Source organism: Falco biarmicus, chromosome 5, assembly GCF_023638135.1.
Source record: "Falco biarmicus isolate bFalBia1 chromosome 5, bFalBia1.pri, whole genome shotgun sequence".
Lineage (NCBI taxonomy): Eukaryota > Metazoa > Chordata > Aves > Falconiformes > Falconidae > Falco > Falco biarmicus.
This window is the reverse complement of record NC_079292.1, coordinates 75,897,656-75,918,747: the sequence shown is the minus strand read 5'-3', so window position 1 is coordinate 75,918,747 and position 21,092 is coordinate 75,897,656. Positions and strand designations below refer to the sequence as shown.

General features: G+C 42.2%; 1 protein-coding gene across 4 annotated transcripts in view; it reads left to right on the top strand.

Moving 5' to 3' along the window:
- ITPR2 (inositol 1,4,5-trisphosphate receptor type 2) overlaps positions 1–21,092 on the top strand; it is a 268,236-nt gene that overhangs the window by 863 nt on the left and 246,281 nt on the right. Inside the window, exon 1 of one of the 4 annotated variants that reach the window (XM_056342123.1) lies at positions 12,141–12,159. The exons of the other annotated variants lie outside the window; for them this stretch is intronic. The gene's annotated coding sequence lies outside the window, so the exon portion shown is untranslated. Of the gene's footprint in view, positions 1–12,140; positions 12,160–21,092 lie in introns of those variants that run through there. 4 annotated transcript variants of the gene reach the window in all.

Here is a 21,092-nt window from a genome sequence, read left to right as displayed (position 1 = left end):
GTTGTTAATGATCAGATATTTATAATCAGGTATTTAATCTCTTGGGGATGCTTTTTCCACAAGCACATCTTTCAGCTTGGGGGGTGAAAAGATGTAGTTCAGCTGTGGCGATTTCACTGAGCTACTTCTGCTTGCTTGAGCTTTTCATTAACCTTGGCCACTTTAAATCACCGTTCTGGAAGCCAGGACAGAAACCCACAGTGACTGACAACAGAAATACATCCATGTTCTTCTTTAAACCGTCAGGTAGTTTGGTGGTTGTGGCATGTCCCCAGGGTGCAGTGGTTCCCCCTCACGTCTGCAGGACAGCTGCAGAGTTTCGGTGGCGGTGGCATGCCCAAAGTAAGCGTGTCCGTGTGTCCTTAAACCTTTGTCAACGGGAACCTCTCCTGCACTGTGTGCACTGTAGCGATCCGATTGACAAGGCAGCTCAAACACGAGTTAGGTATCGGCGTCATTTGCTGCTTAAACATTAGCGGTACCTTCTGAATAATGAGTTAAACTTGCCGAGGCTGATCCGCTGCTAATTAATGTGTGCCTGGGTATCGCTCCTGTATGTCGTATTAAGCTCCCTGTGTCCTGAGATCTCTTCGGGGGGGACTGTAGGGCGAAGTAATGGCAGTATTAAAATACAAACGATGAATGTCCAAGTTATTTAGTGTGGTACTGTTACTGGAAAAGAGCTGGTGTTGAAGGTCGTTTGTATTTTTCAATCTTATTATTACTTCCTATCCTTGCGGTCCACTCATTTCATCTGTTGGGAAGTGTTTTTCCATGCTTAGTTCCTCTATTTGTTCCTCTAAGTTTGTGCCTTCTCTATCTGTGACTCTGTTCTGTCTCACATCTCCTTTTGTTCTGCTTACTCTTGTAATTTTAAATCCTGTCTGAAAACATTTGCTTTCTGCAACTGTTAATCACTGGATATTGTTTCTTATTCTTGTAACCCCAGTATTGATTTTTTGTTGGCATAGTTTGTTGTTCTTGTCTCATTGCTCTGTTCTTTTATCTGGGGGAAGCTAAATTTGCCGTAGTTTTACTTTTCATTTTGTTGAGAAATGTTCCTCTTTCTGAGAACACCTGCATGTCTACAGTCGTAGATGCTTCTGCTGTGACTGGTGCTTGTACAACCGCCTGTGACATGAACACTGGCACTCCTGTGTCGCAGTCTTCATGCTGCTGATCCTCCCCTCATCCCTTGGAGTTAGGGCAGGACATTTACCTCCAGTTTTAGAGACGGGAAGCCAAGATCAAAGCTCGCCTAAGGCATATGGGAACTCTTTACCAGAAGAAATAATTGAACTCAAGCCAACCCTAACTAACAGATTATCCAGGTTCTGTTTTTAGGCAGCTATCCCAGCTCAAGAAAACTACCTGGGATGAGACAGGACTCCTGTCTGCATCTCTCCTTCAGCAGCAGGCCAGGAGTTCAAAAATGCTGATGTAGCTCTGTTAGCTTTTCAATACAGCTTTTTTTGTGCCGTGCTCCCTGGCATGGTAAAGGCAGCCACAGAGCCAGGAGTATGGAGTTAAGGAGCTGAAGGCCTGAAGGACATGTGAAGTCACCAGTGGAAAACTCCTATGTCTGCTAAATGGGAATACCGATCCCTTTGCTGGTGGTACAAGTGCTTGGACTGAAATTTAAAGTTGTGATGCCAAGTCGTGGTAGCTGTGCCAGCTATTGCAATTACTGCCTTTGGACCGGTTACAGCAACACAAGAGGCAGAAAAAACAACTCTACGTTCAGGGAAAAAGTTTGCCCAGCCGCACATTTGGTGTGCAACCATTGCTAAATTCCTGCACCTCCTGCATTCCTGCAGGTCCTCTGTTTGCAGATGTCTGAAAAGAGGTGGCCTCGTCTTCCAGAGGTGCCTCTTCTTGGTGGAGACAAAATGGGGTGGGAGCGGGAATGATTGCTTGTTTGCTTCATTTGACTGACGCAGGTCCTTGTTTTATTGCTCTTTATTGCCTGTGTTGCTCAGGAAAGGTGCTGGGCAAACTAGCTTGTTGCTTACACTGTTGAGTCCATCGGGTCGTGTCATGCGGTTGCAAGAACTCGAAATCCAGCTCAGATCTAGTGACTCTGCAGCAGGGAGAGAGTCCTGTTTATTTTAAGCTGTCTGAGGCTAATTGTTTCTTAAACAAAGCGTGAGCGAGGCCATTCTATAAATAAGATAAAATAGTACACAGCACCTCTCCAAGCGGGGGAGGTCACGTCAGCAGACCTTACTCTTGAAGACTTGAACCAGCTCAATGGGTGAGTTTTGAGGGAGATTTCTAAGGAAAGACTGTTTGATGCATTTTAGAGTATTTTTTGCTCACTTGCTAGTGCAGAAATTTTCATGTGCTCAGTTTCCCCAGGAAAATTAAAGCAGAGAGGAAGATGCAGCTGAGCTATTCAGTTCAAGTATATGGTCAGGTTAATATCTACTATAACCTGTGTGTGGAAATCTTCCTTAGTGCAGTTTAGGAGGTCCTAACCTCCTTGTTTAGGAGATGGGGGATCCATTCTCCTTGGCCCTGTGTCCAGATGAGCATGCTGAGTGGTGCTAGGTGAAGGCAGGAGTGCCTTTCCACACCTCCCCCTACAAAAAGGGTTTGAGAATCAAAAGAGAACAATGAGATTTTGTAAATGGGACCCAAAAGGTTGGGGCACTGCTCTGAGCTGGAAGAAACCTGTGCTCCTGTCCTTGTCTCTGAACTGTTTCTTTGCTGTAGGCAGCTGTTGGATGTGAGCGTGAGGGCTCTGCTTTCATATTTGATCCCTCTTAGTCAGAAGAGGAAACCGAACCTCTCTTCCGCATCTGGGTTAGCGCTGTAGCGTGGGATGGGGGCAGGGAAGTTGGGTAGCACTGCTCCGAATTCTTCCTCCTGTATCCATATTTTAAAAGAGAGAGGTTGTGCTCAGTTTTCGGAAGAAGAGGTATAACCACCTGTCTCCAGGAGGATGTTCCAGGCTATGGATCCCAAGTGGAGAAGGGCACCTTTGGGTAATGGTGCAGGAGAGGGCTTTAGGGCTCAGCATTCTCTGTTGGCAACTGCAGGTCTTTGGGTGCTTGAGGTGCTGAGAGTCCCAGCAATCCTCTGCTCTTTTTTTTCTGCTTGGCTTTGGGCTTATTCTGGGTTTGGATGCTGCTCTGAGGTGCTGATGATGTGTCATCTGGCTTTTCCAGTCTCAAGGCTGAGAAAAGGAAACATTTGGGAAAAGGGATTTATATCCATGGGTAGTGCTTTCTGCCATTTCAAGATATATTCGGTACTGGATTGTTGAACTGTACTAATGATGTATGTTTCTACCCATTTTTTAGCTTTTAATGCGTTTTAGTTTCTGCACAGTTGGAGGCTTTATGTCCCACAAGAGATATGTGGCAGAGGTAGGCAAGGAATGTAGGTATCTTCAGTTGTCCTAGACCAGTGTCTGAACCTTGAGACCACCTTCCCCAATATTTTGGCTGTAAATGTTGGCAGTGATGTATGCTGGCAATTTGAGCTGCTAGTAATCACCTATCGGTACAGTGAGGGGAAAAAGAGTATTCTTGATTGGAGAGGCAGAAAAAAAGTACATAATGACAACGGCCATCAACAGCTGTAGGAAGATTTGACGATGAGCCTGTTAGTCACCATCAGTAGCTGCATTCCTGTCTTACCTCCATAAATGCACTTCTGTGCCATAGCAAGCAGGAAACCTCATGGAACGTAACTGGTGAAGCGTGCAGCAGGAGCTGCCTGCTAGGGAATATATGACCAAGGGTGATGACGGGTGCTGAGACTTATTTCTAATTAGCAGTAGAAAGTGTGCTGAAGAGTGTTTGAACTTGTTTTCTTGAGTTTAATGTTGATTTTTCTTGAACAGCTTCTCTTAATTTGTAGAAGCGTTTGCTAAAAGAACTTTCTTACTTGAAACAAGTATTGCAGTTTTATTCAGGTCCCTTCACTGGCCTTTAGTGCATTAGTTGTCTTATTGGAGTTGGACTTCACACACAGGCAGAGTCAGTCATACTTTGTGAAACGACAGAATTAAGTAGAAAGTGCTTGTGGAAGAGCATAAATCAGAATATTCCAAATACAATGAAGGCTAAAATGTGTCATCTTGGTGGCCTCAGGAATGGTGCTAAGAGAAAAGATGTAGTGACTGATGATGCTTACAACACACCAATGTAGAATTTTCATCAGTGGACTTTTTTTTTACCCTTCTCTCCTACTGTATGAAAATGCAAGGTATGGTTAAGGAACAGAGTGTATGTCCTTTAATTAATAGGAAATTTTTCTTTCTTGTGCCAACTGGCAAAATGTAATTAGTCAGGAAAGAAGAAAAAGCTTGAAGAAAGTGAGAGTAGCATAGTTAGCAATACTCATGATTCTAAATGTACCAGAATTAAATTAAATAATACCCCGAAGAGAGAAGGGAAGATTAACTTCAGCTTTCCTGTGGGCAAAAGTATGTTTATGTTTTATTACCTAGGTACTTTATCCTTCGGACTGACAGTACCAATGAGATTTGACAGTTTTGATTGTGTGTTTCTTTTTTTTTTTTTTTTTTTTTAACACTGTGTAGGATTAGCATTTTCAGAACTATGTTGTCTTGGTTGTTTTCCTAATGCAAAAGCACTGGTCTGAGTTCTGCAACTACTTTGAATATATGCTAATGTACAATTTTCAGCTATATGGTGTATTTCTTTTCTGTGATAATCATCTGAAGCATAAGCTATGTTGTATGCATTATTAAATACCTTCATTGATCTTTAAATAAATGCCACATAACCAGAGGTGTAGACATATAAATACAACTCGGTATCTGCATGCCTTGCAATTCAATACATGTATCAAAGCTTATATCCTCTGTAATTATCCACTCACATTAGCAATTAGGCACTGCTCCAGCTTTACCATTTATAACAAACTTATTTTGATGCTCATTTCAAGTGTTTTAACAACAGCACCGTCTTTAAATAAACAATGAGACAGAGCTTTCCACAAAGCACTCTTATGGGAATGCAGCAAGTAATGAGCCCCGGAGGGGGTTTGTTTGTTTCAGAAGTTTTACTTGCACACAGAGCACAGCTTGGGTGTGAAGGAACATAGGATTAGACTTAATTACGGCGTTATGATTTATGAGACTGTACGCTAAAAAGTAATATCCTTGGTTCAAAGAGCTCATCGTACAGAAGTGGAAAGAAAATTGGGTTTAGGGAGAGAACCAATTGATTTAATGTAGAAGTGAGTTTATCCTTAAGCTGTGTGGTAGTAATGGGAATGAGAGAGGACTCGAATTTTGAATTGAGACATGTGGTGTGGCTATTACAACTTCTGTAGTTCTCAGCTGGGCTATGGGTAACGTGGGGAGTAGTCAGGAAAGAGAGGGGAGATTGTTCAACTTGCATGACTTTAAGTCTGATTTAACTTCCTTTTACATAATGAGGAGATTAACTGAGCAGTCTTTACACGGTTCTGGGACTCAATAGAAATCAATGTTATCCTGTATTTTAAAACTGCTGCAGAAGAAAGAGTCAGATCAGTCTTCGACTCCCCCAGCTTGGAACATTATCTCCTAAGAAGCACGTGAACCTTTGCTCAGTCGGGTGTTTTACGGCATGGCAAGGTGTTTGAAACCCGCTGCCCTTCTTTGTTAACAGTGCTGGCTCCTGCTGCTGCTTGGCTGAAGTGTGAGCCTGTTTGTTCAGCTGTACCACAAAGCCATGTCCTCTGCACGTGTATTTTATGCACTTGGAAGTCTGGTTTCTGCTTGCTTTGAAAGGTCTGTTACTTCTTGCAAGGGAGACTGGTGAAGTTCATATGACTTTGATATACTTGATTAGGGATATTTGTGGAAAAAGTGGAGAAAGGAGAATAAATGGTAGTGCAGGATTTTACTTTTTCCCTTGTCTGTGTTGTTTTGTCACAAATTCATTGATGCATATTTTAATTATATTAAGGATATAAACCCCCTTGTGACTGATTCTTTTAAACCTGCATTTGTTATTTGTAAATCTGATTCCATCTAATTACTTGAATCAATAGTTCCACGGCTATGTAGATGTGTAGGCACTTCCTGACATAGGTCCTTGTTTCAGCTGTGTTTAATGGTGCTAAACCTTGACTTTTTGGACACAAGGTACGTGCCTGGGGCTGAATGTTTTTGTGTGGAAAGTTTCAAGTACAATGGTATTTCTGAGAACAGGATGAGCAAAAGTGCATCGGTTATCCCTGTTTTTTTTTTTAAAAAGGGGGGGATCTTGCAGCTGTGTATTGAGAGCCTTCCTGAGCTGCAGGTCTGTCTCCAAACCCACTTCTCCTCCAGCATGGAGGACTTGTCCTTCTCTGCCTCTTTGAAATTTGCCCAGGTTTTGACAGCAGTGAGTTGAAGAAGGATTTCATTCAGACCCCTGCAACTGCATGGGCTGTCTTGGTACCTGCCTCTTGCCAGAGGGCACTGGGTGTTACCTGCCAGGGGCAGCTTCTCCTCTCTGCTGGCACTGCGCACCAAGAGACCCCAACCTGACTGCAGACTGCAGCTGTGTGGGAGGTGAATCCCATTTCCCAGGGTTTCCAGCTCCTTTTTCTGGGCAGCACAGGAAAGCTTCAGTTGACCAGCTTGTGTTCCCTCTCTCTGGAGAAGTAAAGATACTTCCAGTTTTTACTGCCTCAGTTCAGTTTAAATATGAAACAAACAAACAAAGAAATTATATTCTAGCAAGGTTTTGATTGCAAAATTGGAAACCCGGGGTTAAACAGGGAAAGCAGAAGACAGAGAAAACACAGGCTTAAAGTGTTATTGTTATTCCAGTCTTGTATTAGGTATCACTTGAGGTTTCGCGGGGCTATTTTGGCTGTGGTAGCCAAAAGATTGTGTCAGGAGTAGTCTTGTTGCTCTAGCACTGTTTTTCGAGCTGTCTGTCCCTGAATCTTTGTCTACCTCTTACACTCATTTGTTTGCATTTTTTTGGATTCTGTTGAATAGAATCAAAGCATTGTCCAAAGCATGTGATTTTAAACCTGTTCTTATTTATTGCTTAATAATAAAGGAAAGAGGACTCTAAAGCGTTGACCAGGCTGGGCTGCCTGGGGCTGTCCATGTGAGCACTGCAGCACTGTCCTGCAGCGTACCTGAGAATGAACCACCCTGTCCAGAGCACCTGCAGTGCTGGTTCTTCTGCTCAGGTTTACCTTTTGATTTAGCAGGCTAAGTGAATTGTCATTATAAACTGGGGGCAGATTTTGCAAACCATGCCCATGAGGGCTTTTTCCCCTCTTCCTGTTGCTCTGTACCTTGCCTTCAGTGCCTCTAGTCTGGAGGGTCCTTTTGCGCTAGCAGGAACATTTTGGAGTTTGGCAACTTGAGATGCTGCCTGTGCTGAAGCTGCACCAGCCCTTCCTGGGCTTCACAGGTACATCACATCATCTGAGCAGGGTTATCCTTGCCATTACTTCTGCGGGCTGATGAGTGACCACGGGGTTGCTATAGGTTGCAGAAAAGAAAACAAGTCTCCCCTGTCCTGTCAGTGCTCCCTCAGTGGCCCCTGGATGATGAACAGTACAGGGGGATGTGGGTGCAGAGAGGTTTGTGGTGAACGTAGGGTAAGGCAATAGAGAAATCAGCAGAGCAGGGGTGCGTGGAAAGAGGTAAGGGTGTGTGTGTGTGGTGGGGCAGTAACTGATGCACGTGGTCTAAAAAGCACCATGTGTTAGAAGGGAGGTAAGGCTGAAGAGGAACAGAAGATGGACAGTTGCTGGGGGATCTGCAGTCCCCTACTGACAGAAAAAGCTATGAAAGCTACTGCCAAACTGTCTGTCTTCTTTTCAGATTACTTCACATGGAATAAGTCAGCTTCTCACTGCTGCTGTTTACTTTGATATTTCAAATGGTGAAGGCCTGTGCTGAGGGTAGTATGGTCTCAAACAATTGAATATTTGATATCTTTTCCCCAGGATTTTTGGTATTGTTAGGAAAATGCGTAATACCACCTTCTCCAAGAGAATGTCCAAGTTACAAAGTCAGTTCCTCAGAAAGAAATAGCATTTTAAATACTGCCTGTGGTACCTTATGCAATTCTTTCTGTAAAAGCACAACAGTCCTTAGTGATCTGGTCCTGTACTATTGTTTTCAATGTATGGCTGACTTGCTAAGCGCATGTAACGCTCAATGCTTTTGTAACAAATAAGGTTATATATAATGAATTGTGATAATTTACTAATCTTTGTAGATAATAAATTTTGGACAGTGCATTTAAAATGCCCCTTCATGTTGTTGCTGCTACATGAGTGAAAGCATGAAGTTGAAATTTATATGAAATCACTTAGCAGAAGGCGGCTAGAAGAGCATATCCAAGTGTGGTTGCTATCATTTGATGCTGTAAGTTAAGCTTTTCTCTGTACAAAGAATTGGTATGAAAACAGTAATCGAGTTTTTGTTCTTTGACCTTTGGCAGATAAAAAGTAACATAATTTAAAAAATCAACAAACAAACCCTGAAACAAGGCTTTTAAGATGAATCTCAAAACACACAAACTTGTTATGATACAATGCCTAGACTTCTTATCTTGATTTTTTTTTTTAAAGACTCGTTTGAATTTCAAACAGCTTTTTTTTCCCCCTGCACTTAACAGTACAAGTTAATCAATGTCGCAGGGGCAGCTGAAAGCATGCAGTCACAGGATTAGGAAAACAACTGCTTAAACTTGTGGTAAGCCCCAGATTTTAATACCTACTGCACACAGTTAAAAGTTCAGTGTAAACTTGTGCTGCTATTGCTGTGTGCAGAGTAGAGCCAGGCCAGGCACAGGAGGCTTGGAGCCGTGCAGCTGCTTGCCTGCTTCCTGAGGGTGCTTTGGATGAAAACTGGAGCAGCGGCAGGCACAAGCCACCGAGGCATCCCCAGCCACCGCTGCAGGATATGTTTCATTTTAGTGTGGGGGATTTTGCCTGGCTCCAGTGTGTGCGTGCTTCCTGATGCCTGTGAAATTTTGTGTAGTTCTATCATCTTGAGCACTGTGGTGCGGGAAATGTAACTAGGCAGCTTCAGAGGGCAGCTAAGTTGAATGTGACCAGTGTGGTTTTGTACTAAATCTTGCAATACCTGAGGTTATTTGTAAAGTCCCAACTCCCAGGGCTCCATGAATTTTCAATATCCTCGGCTTCTTCCACACAGATGTGGAGAAAAGCTTGAAATCAGCAATGGTAACAAATGAAATGTGTGTAAGAAATTCCCTGAGTTTAGTAGTGATTTTCTTTCACTAACTTAAAGTCAGAGCACCTGCTTTCAAGTGGGGGGCCTAACTAATGGCATGTGAGTACCTGAAACTGGAAACAGTGTTTTTGTGTGACCTTGTTGATCTCATTTTAAAGGTAGCTGGGCTTAGATTTCTGATGGGCTTCCTAGTTGTTCCAGATAACTTAAACAGTAGTGTGCTTTGCTAAAATATTCTCAGTCACCTTTTCAATCGGGCTAATATTTTTTTTATTGTTCAGAAAAAATAAATAAAGAGAGAAAACACATAATGTATTGGGAAAGAGGCTATATCAGTTTTGGAAACACTAAGAGCAGATATTTGTACAGTTATGAGTGGTGAAAAATGTTTAAATGCATTATTAAAGTTCCATTCTTCCAAACAAAGAATAATAGCTTTAAGGCTACCTAAAACATTTTTTTAAAATATTCCTTCAATAAAAAAAAAAAAAAGCAGCAAACTAGCAAACTGCATTGAGTGAAAAAGGTTAATTGCCTATTAGTAGTATTTACTTTGATACCTTGGACAATTTCCAACATAGGTTATTGCCTTTTGCTGCGGTAGACTCAATTTCAGCTGAATACACTGTCTTCTTGCCATCTACCACTTGTTAGGGTGCTAGTCTGTAGACTTCACTCCTATTCGAAATTATAAAAACAGGGCCCAGTGAGTTTGACTCTTTGCAGAGAGCTGAAAAGTCAGGGTTAAGTGGAGAATTTTGTGGAATTCCATCATTCTAAAGTAAGGTTTTACATCAGGCTTGCAGATGTTAAATACAAGTAGGGCAATGTCTGTAATGCTTTTCAGGTTAAAGATAGAATTTAGTAAGTCAAGCTTTACTGTAAAACAGGTTTTATAAGTAATGAACTCATGTAATAAATATTTTGGATTTTAGTATTGCTCTAAGAACAGTAAAGCTGACTATTTCAGTGAATATACGAAGTCCAAGTTTCAAGTAAGATTTTCAAATATCTTTGTAGGTATCCTTATATATCATTGCTGTCATCGTAGCATGTTATGTATAAAAAATATTAGAATACAGAAGAAACAATCCTTGCTTTTAAATTATAAAAGTACTAAATAGCATACAGAAAATTTAGTGGATTTTTTTGTTGTTGTTGGTGAGGAAGTAATACATTTGTGTAAGGCTGTAGGTGATAGCTTGTTATATGTTCTTTTTACTGAGAAAAAGTAACTAACAAAATAGTGACAGAGTTCCATGATGTTATTTCCTGTACAGGTGGTCTGAGATGTAGGTCCTACACCTGCAAAGTTGTAAACTTAAACTGCAAATATGTCAAGGGGCAATTTTTTAAAAGAACCTGTTAAAGAGGATCCAAGTTAAGATTCCTACTTTCTTGAGTAGGTCTTCAGGACTAGTAAAAGATGGATTAGGATTTGATCGTGAAACCATTCAGAGGCAGGCATCTCACTCTTCAGAGAGGGCACTGCTGTGGACCCTGGGCAGCTGCAGGATTTGGGTTAGAGGTGTGCTCAGTCTGTGTTAGCAGTTGCTCCTCTTGCAAAAACAAGGCAAGGTCAGGACCTGGCAGGCAATAAATCTTGTCTGTATTAACTTTTGTAGTTGAACAGGTTTTTCTGCCAGTGAATGTAATGACCAATTACTGTATTCCCCCCGCCCCATGTAATATCTAGGATACAGTGAAACTATTACTTGTAAAGTTCAGTTCTATTGGAACACCTCATTTAAAGCTGTACTGTGCATTAGCTGGTGGAGTTAAATTGCTGGTCCACAGGACTGTTTCATCTGGTCGATTTCCTTTCTGTGGCAGATTAAACTGGTTGCTGTGATTACGCTGCTCTTAATAGAATCATTTTACTTGAGTAGAGCTGGGAGAGCGCAGGTTTGAGTTTTCAACCATGGACCTAATGTATATTTGAAGGGAAATACTCTAATAAGGGGTGGGATACAAGCAGAGGAGCGATTTGCACAAGGTTGTTGACAAGTCGTGGAATATAACCAAAGACTCCCAAGTTCTTGGCCAGTGCTCTTTTTATAAATGTTGATCCGGTAGCATGTTTATTGCGAAGTTGCACAAATTGTTTTATATTGGTATATCTCATGATAAGCCTGGGAGTAAGACAGTTGTGACAAAACTAGTTAATTAAAATTTCCATGTGTCAAACTTTTTTTAAAAGTATGTATCTAAAGATGCAGAATGATATTTATTATTAAAAACAAATGTGCTGAGAAGAGTTTTACACTTGCTGGCATTATTGTCATGCTCATACATTGGGTGGAACCTCATTGACACTGGTAAGTATAATTACTGTTCTTTGTAATGGAAGTGCAAGATAAAATCCTTTGTCCTTTCTGCAACCAGATAGCTTAAGCAATAGAAGTCACCACCCAAAGCACATACACTTGGTAAAGCCTAAATAAAAGCTGAGTCATGTTACCCAAGAACCTTCTTAGAAAGAAATTCATAATCGATAAGACAAGCTATACAGGCCTAAGTGAGCAGAAGTGCAGAGAACATAGGACAAAAACTCAGCCACAGCCAGAGGAAACGTGATACGCTGACCCAAGGACAATAAAAACGAGTGTGTGCTATGAGAGTGCTGTTCTCTCTGCAAACTGTAATAAAAGAAACTCCTGCTGTTTGATTTCTCCGGTGTCCAGGAAAACAAGAATTTATAAATTCTTTCTGAATAAATGATAAAGAAAATACCTGACACAATCTCAAACTTTTCTTTATAGTGGAAGCAGCCCTTAAGTCTCCAGAACTGATATCATTACTTATGACCAACAATAACGTGGTATCATGAGACGGATCCAACTTCCAAAATGGAAATTTGTGACTGATGTTCTTGTGGAGCCATGGTACAAGAAACAATCACAGAAAAAACGTGCAGCCTCAAAAAAGACCAGAGAGAATTGATATGATTTCTGGTACAAGAACTGGAAGCCTTGCAGGTAGAATTAAAGCAATAACAAAAATGTTATCTGAAAAAAGAACTGGGTGCATTAGGAGTCAAAGCAAAGAGGTTTCCTAGTGGGTAGTTTGAATGATGATTTGCATGTGAAAGTGAAACCTTTTATGGGCAGCAATTAAAAACTGTCTGGACAAGTTTGGGAAATGAGCAGGCAATGTACCCACTCTCAAACAGCAAGGTGGGTCAATGGGAACGTCAAATATATATGTGCTGTGGTCCTGATCTGTTTTTCCACAAAATGTAGAGCCTCAGCAGAGACTTAGCTTGATCATTAGAAATGATCTTGCAGATCAGTTATTTTACAAATCAGTTATCCAGGTGTGGAAATACAGGTATGAGAAGACAAAGGGGAGTTTAGAATGTGATAAAGTGTGATAAAATTTCTGAACTACTTGGAAAGAATCCCTGTTGGTGCTTAAAATTTCAGACATTTTCATTCTAAATCATCTAAGGAAGAAATACATGGTCAGGACTATGCTGAGGCTTCTGGAGAATAGCTTAACCTTTGGTTGTAGGAGTTAATAGGGCTGTGCTTTCACAGGCATTCACAGATCTGGGAGCAGCAGGGAGACCTTGATGCCTCACCCAAAAGAACTCTTTGGAGGCTAGTTGCAGATACTGCCTTAGGCAGAAGATTAAAGGATTATTCCAAGGAATGGCTGTACTCAAAAAGAGATCACTTTTTCTTTGCTTCTCATAAGATGCAAAACCTTCTGAATCATCCCCTTGAAGAATGTATTGTTCCCTGACTGGACCTCAGAGCAGACAACTCTCAGGAGGACATTTGGGAACATAACTGGCTCTTGCAATCATCTTAAATTGTAGCATCCCCTCAGAGTGGCAAGATCAAGGTTTTCTGGTCATATCAGGCAAGCTTGGAGTTTAGAAATGAGATAGTACATAGGACATTATATTTGGTCAGAAATTGTATCGTGGCTTTGAAACTGCTGAAATTGTGAGGGCTACAAGAGTCACAGTTGATTCGAAAAAAATACAATTTGGTGAAATGTTAAGCAGGATGTGGAAAATGGTGCAGGAAATTGATGTTTGCAAGACAGATAAGAGAGAGGACCTCAGTGCAACAGTATCTTGTGGTGGTATCAGTGGAGCATGTTGCTGAAGAGTTTAGGTTTTTTTCTGCCAGAGAACTGATAGTTGTGACTGTGCATTCACATAGTCATGACTGACTTCACAAAATCGCCCGACGCTTGTGAAGTCAGGAACCAAAGGGCACTGGAAATAAAAGAGATTTTGCTGAATGATTTTTGTAGATTTAGAGTCAAGAGTAAGCCATCTATGGATCAGAGGAAAAGTTCAAATTTCGCTACATCTTGGAGGCTGTAGGCTTCCCTAAAAGAAGCACTGTCTCAGCGTGTCCACAGTCTGATGGGTGTGGTAGAAAGGATCATTATGGACTCATACCTTTTACTGCCTTATTTTATAGATGCAAGGAAATTAGAGCACTGTATTCCATTGCCTTTGAGGGACTTAAAACAGGAGTGGATGAGAATATGAATTATACTCCAGAAGTTATTTTGTTTCAATATAAAGCAAATATCCTTTATAATAAGGAAATCTGGGTGATGTGGACTGTGCAGAAGATCAAACACTAGACAGGAAAATCTTGTTTAAGCCTGTTTGGGAACAGGAAGATCTCTTGGACACATTTTTACAGGAAAGCATATGGAGTCCAGGAATTGACTGGATGTGAGCAAGACATAATGAATCAAGGAGAAATGAGTCTCAGTTGCACTTTGTGCCTCCTTTTTGCATGTGATTGAGATACATGTGTTATAATAGTCTAGTCTGTAGTGACAAGTGCGTGGACTAAAGAGACCAAGTTCATGTCAAGACCAGAAAATGAAGATTTCCAGCAGGCTGGGGTGAAAGAAAGCATTTTTTCAGCAGCTGCTTTTCATCTATTATCTCAGTTTAGCAGAGGTCATAGAAGAACTAGAAGCATTTTTTGTCTTTAGCCTGAAAGGACTGGAAGTATCTTGTCAGCTTTTCTTTCCGATCACTTAATTCCTCTGGGAATACCAAAGATGCTATATTCCAAGACTTGCCTGAGTGGTGAAATGTCTTCAGGTATCTTCAAATACTGTCAGAATGGTCTTTGCACCTTGGCTGTGGGTATCTAGGTTGGTGAATGATGTTACCGTTTGAAGGAGTTTTGGAATTTCTGTGTTCTGGCTGGTTTTGCTCAAGAACAGGATGCTTTTATGTGATGGTAGTTTGAGGGATCAGATCTGAGAGCTTGTTTTTTAAGCTGGACCTTAGATGTCTTTTATGAGTTCTTGGTCCTTCTCCATGTAAAATGGCACTGAATCCTTCTGAGTGAAATCAGGTAGGTTATTTAGTTTAGCTGAAAAGGAGAAGAGGGAGGACTCTTTTCCTATGCATTCAGTGAAGTATGCTGGTAGCTCTTCTCATGTGGTAGCTCTTTCCATGTGGTGTTTGGTCCTGGTCTCTGGTCTCTGCAGCCTGAGGTGGTTCACTGTGGTTCCTCTTTTCCAGCATTTAATGTACTGTGTAGTTGTGGAGGAGCAAGAAGCCCATGTTGTCCTCATTACAGAGCTCTGGAATCCTGAAAGAACAGTTTGTGCTGGCAATGGTGTGCTTCAGGGTATCTTTTGCACCACTGATGCTGATTTTGCCACAGCACTTGCATTTTGTGTGGTTGGTGGGAGGATGTTGAAGAGAAAATTTGAGCAGTAAGGGGTCCACACAACCCAAACAGTAGATAACAAGTGATTATCTGTTATCACTAAAGAGTCTATCTTGTTACGCACAGTTTCTGCTTCTAGGGTAGTTTGAAAAATTAAGTGATTCTGAGTCTTGGGATGCCAATGAGCTTTGGTTTTCTGTTAGTTTGCAGGAAGAAGATGCTCTGGTCTTTGCCCAGGTTAGGGATTTATCTCAGGAGGCTGGTAACTCCACCACTACCCAGTCTCTAGATTGAAGGTAGGATCTTTCAGGATAGACAGTACATGTGAAGGGACTGAGGATTGCCTGGAAGATGCTGACAGGTTCTTTATGACGGTATTAGATGTAAATTACTTGAAATCCTTTCTGTAAAGGCTGAACTCTCCAAGGAGAGACAATAGACGGGGCTTCAACGGTACCCCAGCTGATTAGTGGCTCACTGTTCTGGAGATGATGGGTTTTCATTTTGGAGGCTGATGTTCCCACCCTAAACAGGCATCTGAGGGGCCAGATGAATTTCTGTGCGTCTGTGTTTCTGATTCATATTAGCCCTAATACAAAAGTAACTGCTTTCACAGGGGTCTTGGCCAGAGGGGATTGCTGAGGGAGCTAGGAAGTCTTATTTCACTTCTGCCACCTCTGCTACTGTGTGTTGAGAGGAGGGGGAAGTGGGATATTTGTGCAATCCCTTGCAGATGGTGAATTGAGCACTTGCTAGTCAAGTGTTTCTGGGCACTGCATTGCCAGAGTAAGTCAGCAGAGAATCTGATCCAAATGCCAGTCGAAAATGTGCTCCATAGCTATGACAAGATCTGTACAAAGTTAGTTGGCAGGAACTTACGTACAATTTTGGTGAGTGTAAGTGCTGTGATACTTTTTTCTAATTTCAGGATGACAAGTTAGATACAAGCTTTTCTTTTGTATAAACACAGAGCTTTATATACAAACAAATAGTTATTTTCGGTGCTTGTTTCCTAGAAAAAAAATTAAACTTGAAAGGTCAAAATAAAAAAAATGTTCTAAAGCCTCTTCAGATTGAAGATTAGAAAAAAGAAACAACAAAGGCTCAAACTCACTTCCAGTCTACATAATTGCTAACACAAAGCTGCAGACCAACCAGATAAACTGCACATTGTGAGGTGCAGGAACGACTTGTACTCCTTTTAAGTTGCCAGAGTAGCAAGCAGCACATACATGCAGCGGGATAAATCCTTGTCTCTGCTTTCCATTTTTCTGAGAACAATTAACCATTTAGGTTAAACCAATATCAGCTTATATCTTAATTGATCACTGGAGAGCAAGTAGCTTCTGATGTCTTATTTAGGGCACTATACTGATGGAAGAAATTACGAGTGAACTGCTGTATCGGAGATTATTGTGCCTTTTGACTTCGTGAATAGTTTTTCAAACCACTGGGGCTGTGGATATGTGTTTACTCTGCAAGCTGTTTTTTATCAGTGGCTGCATATCTCTGTTCACCATCCAAACAGTTTATATGAGTGCTTCTTAGCCCTCTCTAAGCAATATGAGTTCATCTACTTAAACAATTTAGTAGATTATTTGTGCTAACGGAGTTGACTGTTGCTTAGAGACAGTCAGAGTCTGAAAGGTTGTAACATGAAATGAATGAACTAGTGCAATGTTTGCTTTTGTCCCTTCCTGCATTTGGGTCAACTTGGTCCTTTTATTGAATGTTGTGATCCATGAGTCTTGTAACTCAAAAACAGTGTCAGACATCACCTAAACACATGCTGTTCTATTTCCATGTGTCAAATGAGAAAATAATAGAGAGTTCTGCTTTAGAGAAGAACTTGGAGTAAGGCTGGCAGCTCTGATTTCCAATCAGAGAAAAAGCTTGAGAAGAACATGTCTCTTTTAGCAGGATGCCAGACCTTCTGCCACTCAGGCTGAAGCATCTCGATGTCCTCTTAAACGGAAGTGTTAATCAAAATACAGCAGACTACTTGTTTATGAGTGAATGAGATTATCCCAGACAATGTGGGGCTGTTTGACTTGGAGAAAGAACACAAAGCTGCACCACAGAGATAGTCAATTGGCTTTTTGATTATGTAATAAAATCTGGAAAGGTGATAAAAATGGAGCTGATTTTTGGGTGGGGTGCTGTACTATCTTTTCAGATCAGCTTATAGCCAAGTAGTAGTGTTTACTGTGCACAAATGAATAGGGAGTTGTAGCTGAGGCAGTGAGCAGGTTTTTAATCTTAATGTGCCAGGCAGTGGGTTAACTTCTCGTGATAATGTGTCCAAAAGGGTTGTGGAGCGCTAAGGAAAAGGGTAGAATAGTTTTGCTGTGTTGAATATTATTGCGCAATATTAGATTGACTTTAGCAGGGCTTTTTAAATGGGGGTTGTGTACACCAATGAGTTTGTTTAACTTTAAACTAGATGTGAACTTTGGTATGCTTTTCTTGTGTCCAGGTTCCTCTTGCAAAGGCACTGTCCAGTAGCAGGGCAGACTTGCTTCTTCAGTCAAAATCAGTGTGGTAACCGGGGTGGCATGGATATAAACCTCAGGATCTCAGGCTTGCCTGTAATTGCATTTAAGTCCGTACACTGACACACAGAGATGGAATACATGAAGTACCCTGAAAGGTGGAACATATTCTTCCTGGGAAAAGCTGCTAACTAAAATGCATCTCCCCTTATTTATTTATTTATTTATTTATTTATTTTTTCCCATTAAGAAAGTAAAGTAGTCTCAGAGAGCTGACATCTTTGAAAAGGGAAACAGGTGGCTTCCTATTGCATGCCTCCATGGTCCCCACCACACTGGTTGAGAGCTGTTCATGCAGGAGTAAGTGACAATGTCTGTGTGCTCCACCCCCCAGCACGTTCTCACCTTGCTCCAGTTCCTTGCGGTAGCTGCATGGTCTTCTTCAGAACAGGTCCTTTCCTTTCTCCTGTCCCTGCTCATACTGCTTTTCCTCCCACGCTGCAGCAGGCAGGACCCCTGCCCTGCTGTGCCTCGTCCCCCTGAGGCCTGTCGGGGAGCTCTGTCAGGGCGCCGTCCCATCGCTGGCCTTTCTCACCGGTCAGATTTTGCAGCTTCCCCGCCCGCCTGCTGGCTGAGGCCTCTCGAGGGTCAGGCACCTACAGTCATTGAAAACTGCTTGCTGTAGTAGGGCAAGCTAAAAACCCCGGTGGGCTCCTCCGTTGCAGCCGGGGCTGCCGGACCCTCCCTCCGCAGTGCCTCCTGCCAGCCCGCGCGAAGCGGCTGCAGGCCCAGCAGCGTGACGGGACTGGTGGTGAACGGAGAAGGGGAAATGATTTTTTTCCCCCATATATACAATGAAAGGAAGCAGTGAATAAACTGAGTGAGGTAAAAAAGGTTTCCTGGCACATTACCTTCAACACTTCTTCATCCTGTTTCTCTGCTCCGAGTCCCACTCGGCGGGACCCCCCGGTGAGGAGGTGCTGGGGGGTCATGTCCAGCGCCTGGCCTCCCGACAGCCGGCTTCTGCCCTGGCTGGCAGCCGGGAAGGGGCTGCCGATGCCATGCTGCAGGCTGCGGTGGCTGCGGTGGAGCGAAGCATGGTGGAAGGGCTTCCCTTTCTCAGCTGGTGCAGAGGGGGGCTGTGTGAGAGCCTTGCTTTGTCCTGTCGAGGGGAGGAAAGGCGCCTTTCCCTTTGATTTGGGCAAAAGACGGTCTCATGTATCTTAGAACGCTGGAGCCAGTGTAGAGCAGTGCTGTTTTGTTGCTAACGTATAGCAATAGGAATAATAAAGTGTCCAGAAGTTAAGTAAAAGCCAAGGTGGGAGGGTGGAGAGGAAACACTTGGAGATGTCTGCAGTGCTTCCTGTTTGTCTCTGAAAATTATGAGTCAGATCCCTCACAAACAAAAGAGAGGGGTTTGAAAAATTGCGAGTTTTTAAAAAAAGTGATCATGCAGGGATTTGCTCTCTTGGTCTTCTGGGTTTTGAGCTTTCAGAGCTGGAGGCCATTTTTCACGTTTCTCTGGGCAGCGGTGACAGCAAGGAACACATGCTCTTTTCCTTTTCAATGAAAGTAGAGGGTTTTTTAATATATATTCATACAGCATCAGGAAGTAGACCAAGAGAAAATATACCAAAAATCACAAATTTGCCACAAAATGTGTGATAGCATCACAGTTCTAGAGTTGGTTGCTTTGACTTGAAAAACTTTTGCAGCACAAGTTAGTTGTAACCCTCAAGCTGGTTTGCCTTTGCTGTATGAGATACATAGTTTAGCACAGGAGGGAGAAGGTGCATTGTATGTGCCTCGATTGTGTTTGAGAATAACAGTGCTTTCCACTCACTGATCCAGGAGGAAGAACCATGCTTCTTTTTTCCAGGTAAAATGTAGTTTGCATCTTTAAACCCCATGGATTTTATGGGATTTTAATGTGAGTGTTAATAAGTGTGTGTGCAGCAGTAATGCACTTGAAAGGAAAAATGAAGTGGAAGTAGATGCCATTCTTCCACTCACCGTATCGCTGAAGTGCAGGCTTTTCTAGAAGTGATTTGTTTCCCTGCCAGTTAATTCCCAGTAAGTGTATGTAAGTGATAAAGGACTACAGTTCTCTAAATAAAAAGTGATTATTTGCAGGTGTTTTCCATCTGTTACGGTGTCAGGATAAAGTGTACAAGGAGACCTGGAAGCGTTTCCTTCAGCTGAAAAGAATGCTGCAGAACTGGAGGGCCTTAACATAAAAGGCCAAACTTTTTTCTTTGTAACAGAATTTGTTGTTAAGACACACCTTAGTAGGTGATATAACATTTGGACAACTGACAGCACAGCCTGTCATTGCTTTTTGGTGTTCACCGGTCTTTACTCTGATATTTATGTGGTGATACAAATCCCATTCTGCCCCAGCACAGCATAAGTACTGAGAGTGCCGGTGGAAGCACTAGGTCAAGAGAATTAAAAGAATTTTCTGCTACATCTGTATTAAGAAACAAACACGTACTCTTGTGTTCTGGCATGGTGAGATGCAATAGTCTGTACCAGCAAACTGCTAAGAGTGTTTGCTGGTGTGATTTTGGCACTAAGGCCGTCCCTGGACCTTGTGCAGGGATGGAGCTGGAGGGTTCCTGGAAGCTCCTCGGGGTGTATGCAGCCACCCTGGCTTGAACACTGAGGTCTGCTGAGGTAGATGTGGGTTTTTCTGTTCTGCTTGGCTTCAGATACTGGGAGCATTCTTCGGCATTGTGAGTTGTGAGTATAGCCGCTCTTGCTGTTGTGAGTATAGCCTCACTCCATTAAAACCAAAGGGGATGTCAGCCTGCTTGGTAGTCAGTTTGGGAAAGGTGGTCTGAAACAGTTTTGAGATTCAAACTGCTTATTACAGCATTTTCCCATTTTAAAATACTGGTTATGAAAGATACACTCAAGTAGCACAGCAATGCATTTGCTCTCTTTCTACCTTTACCTTCATGGCTGTAGACCTGCACAGAAGCTACTATTTTGCCATCTTGCTTACGGCTACTGTTTCTTGACTCTCCTGATTCCCAGCTCCTTTCCCTGTGGAAGGAGCATTCCCAAGCATTTCCTCTTCAGGTTGCTGCTTAGTGCTGGTACGTGTAACTCTTCAGCGAGCATGTACAGGTTGGGTGTAGGTGTGGCAAAAAGCTCCGAGAGCTGCTCCCAGCGACTGGGAAGAAGCTCTGAGAGAATCTGGAGCAGCTCCCAGAATGATCTCTCCCAGTAGGAAACTGGCTCTGCTCAGTTTAAAAACAAGTAAATAAGAGCCACTGTAATTTTTCAGCTGGTTTTTGTTTGGAAAGTGTTTTTTAACTTGCTGCAGAAGAAACAGAAAAGCAAAGAGAATATGCAAAAATACCTAGCCCAGCTGCAAAATTCATAAACATTTACCATTGCGAAAGGAAAATAAATAAAATAAAATCCTTTGTTGAGAGAACAGGGACACGTGTTGAAGTCCTCTCTTATCCTTTCCTAACTGTGCATAATTCTCATTACTGTCCGTGAGAGCTGGACACATATCAAAGGGTGAGCAGACCTCAGTTCAGTGAATTCCTGCAAACAGCGTCATTGTCCCTGGAGGCAGAATGCTGAAATGCTGAAACCAGCAACAGGATTTTGGGAGCTGAACTACATGTTGGGTACAAGCTTGATGGTTGGTTACACTGTTAACTGAGAGCTGTCTCCTTTTATCTGAAAGCAAAACCAGGCAGCACTGTACTTCCAGAGCACTGCCTCGGCAAGAAA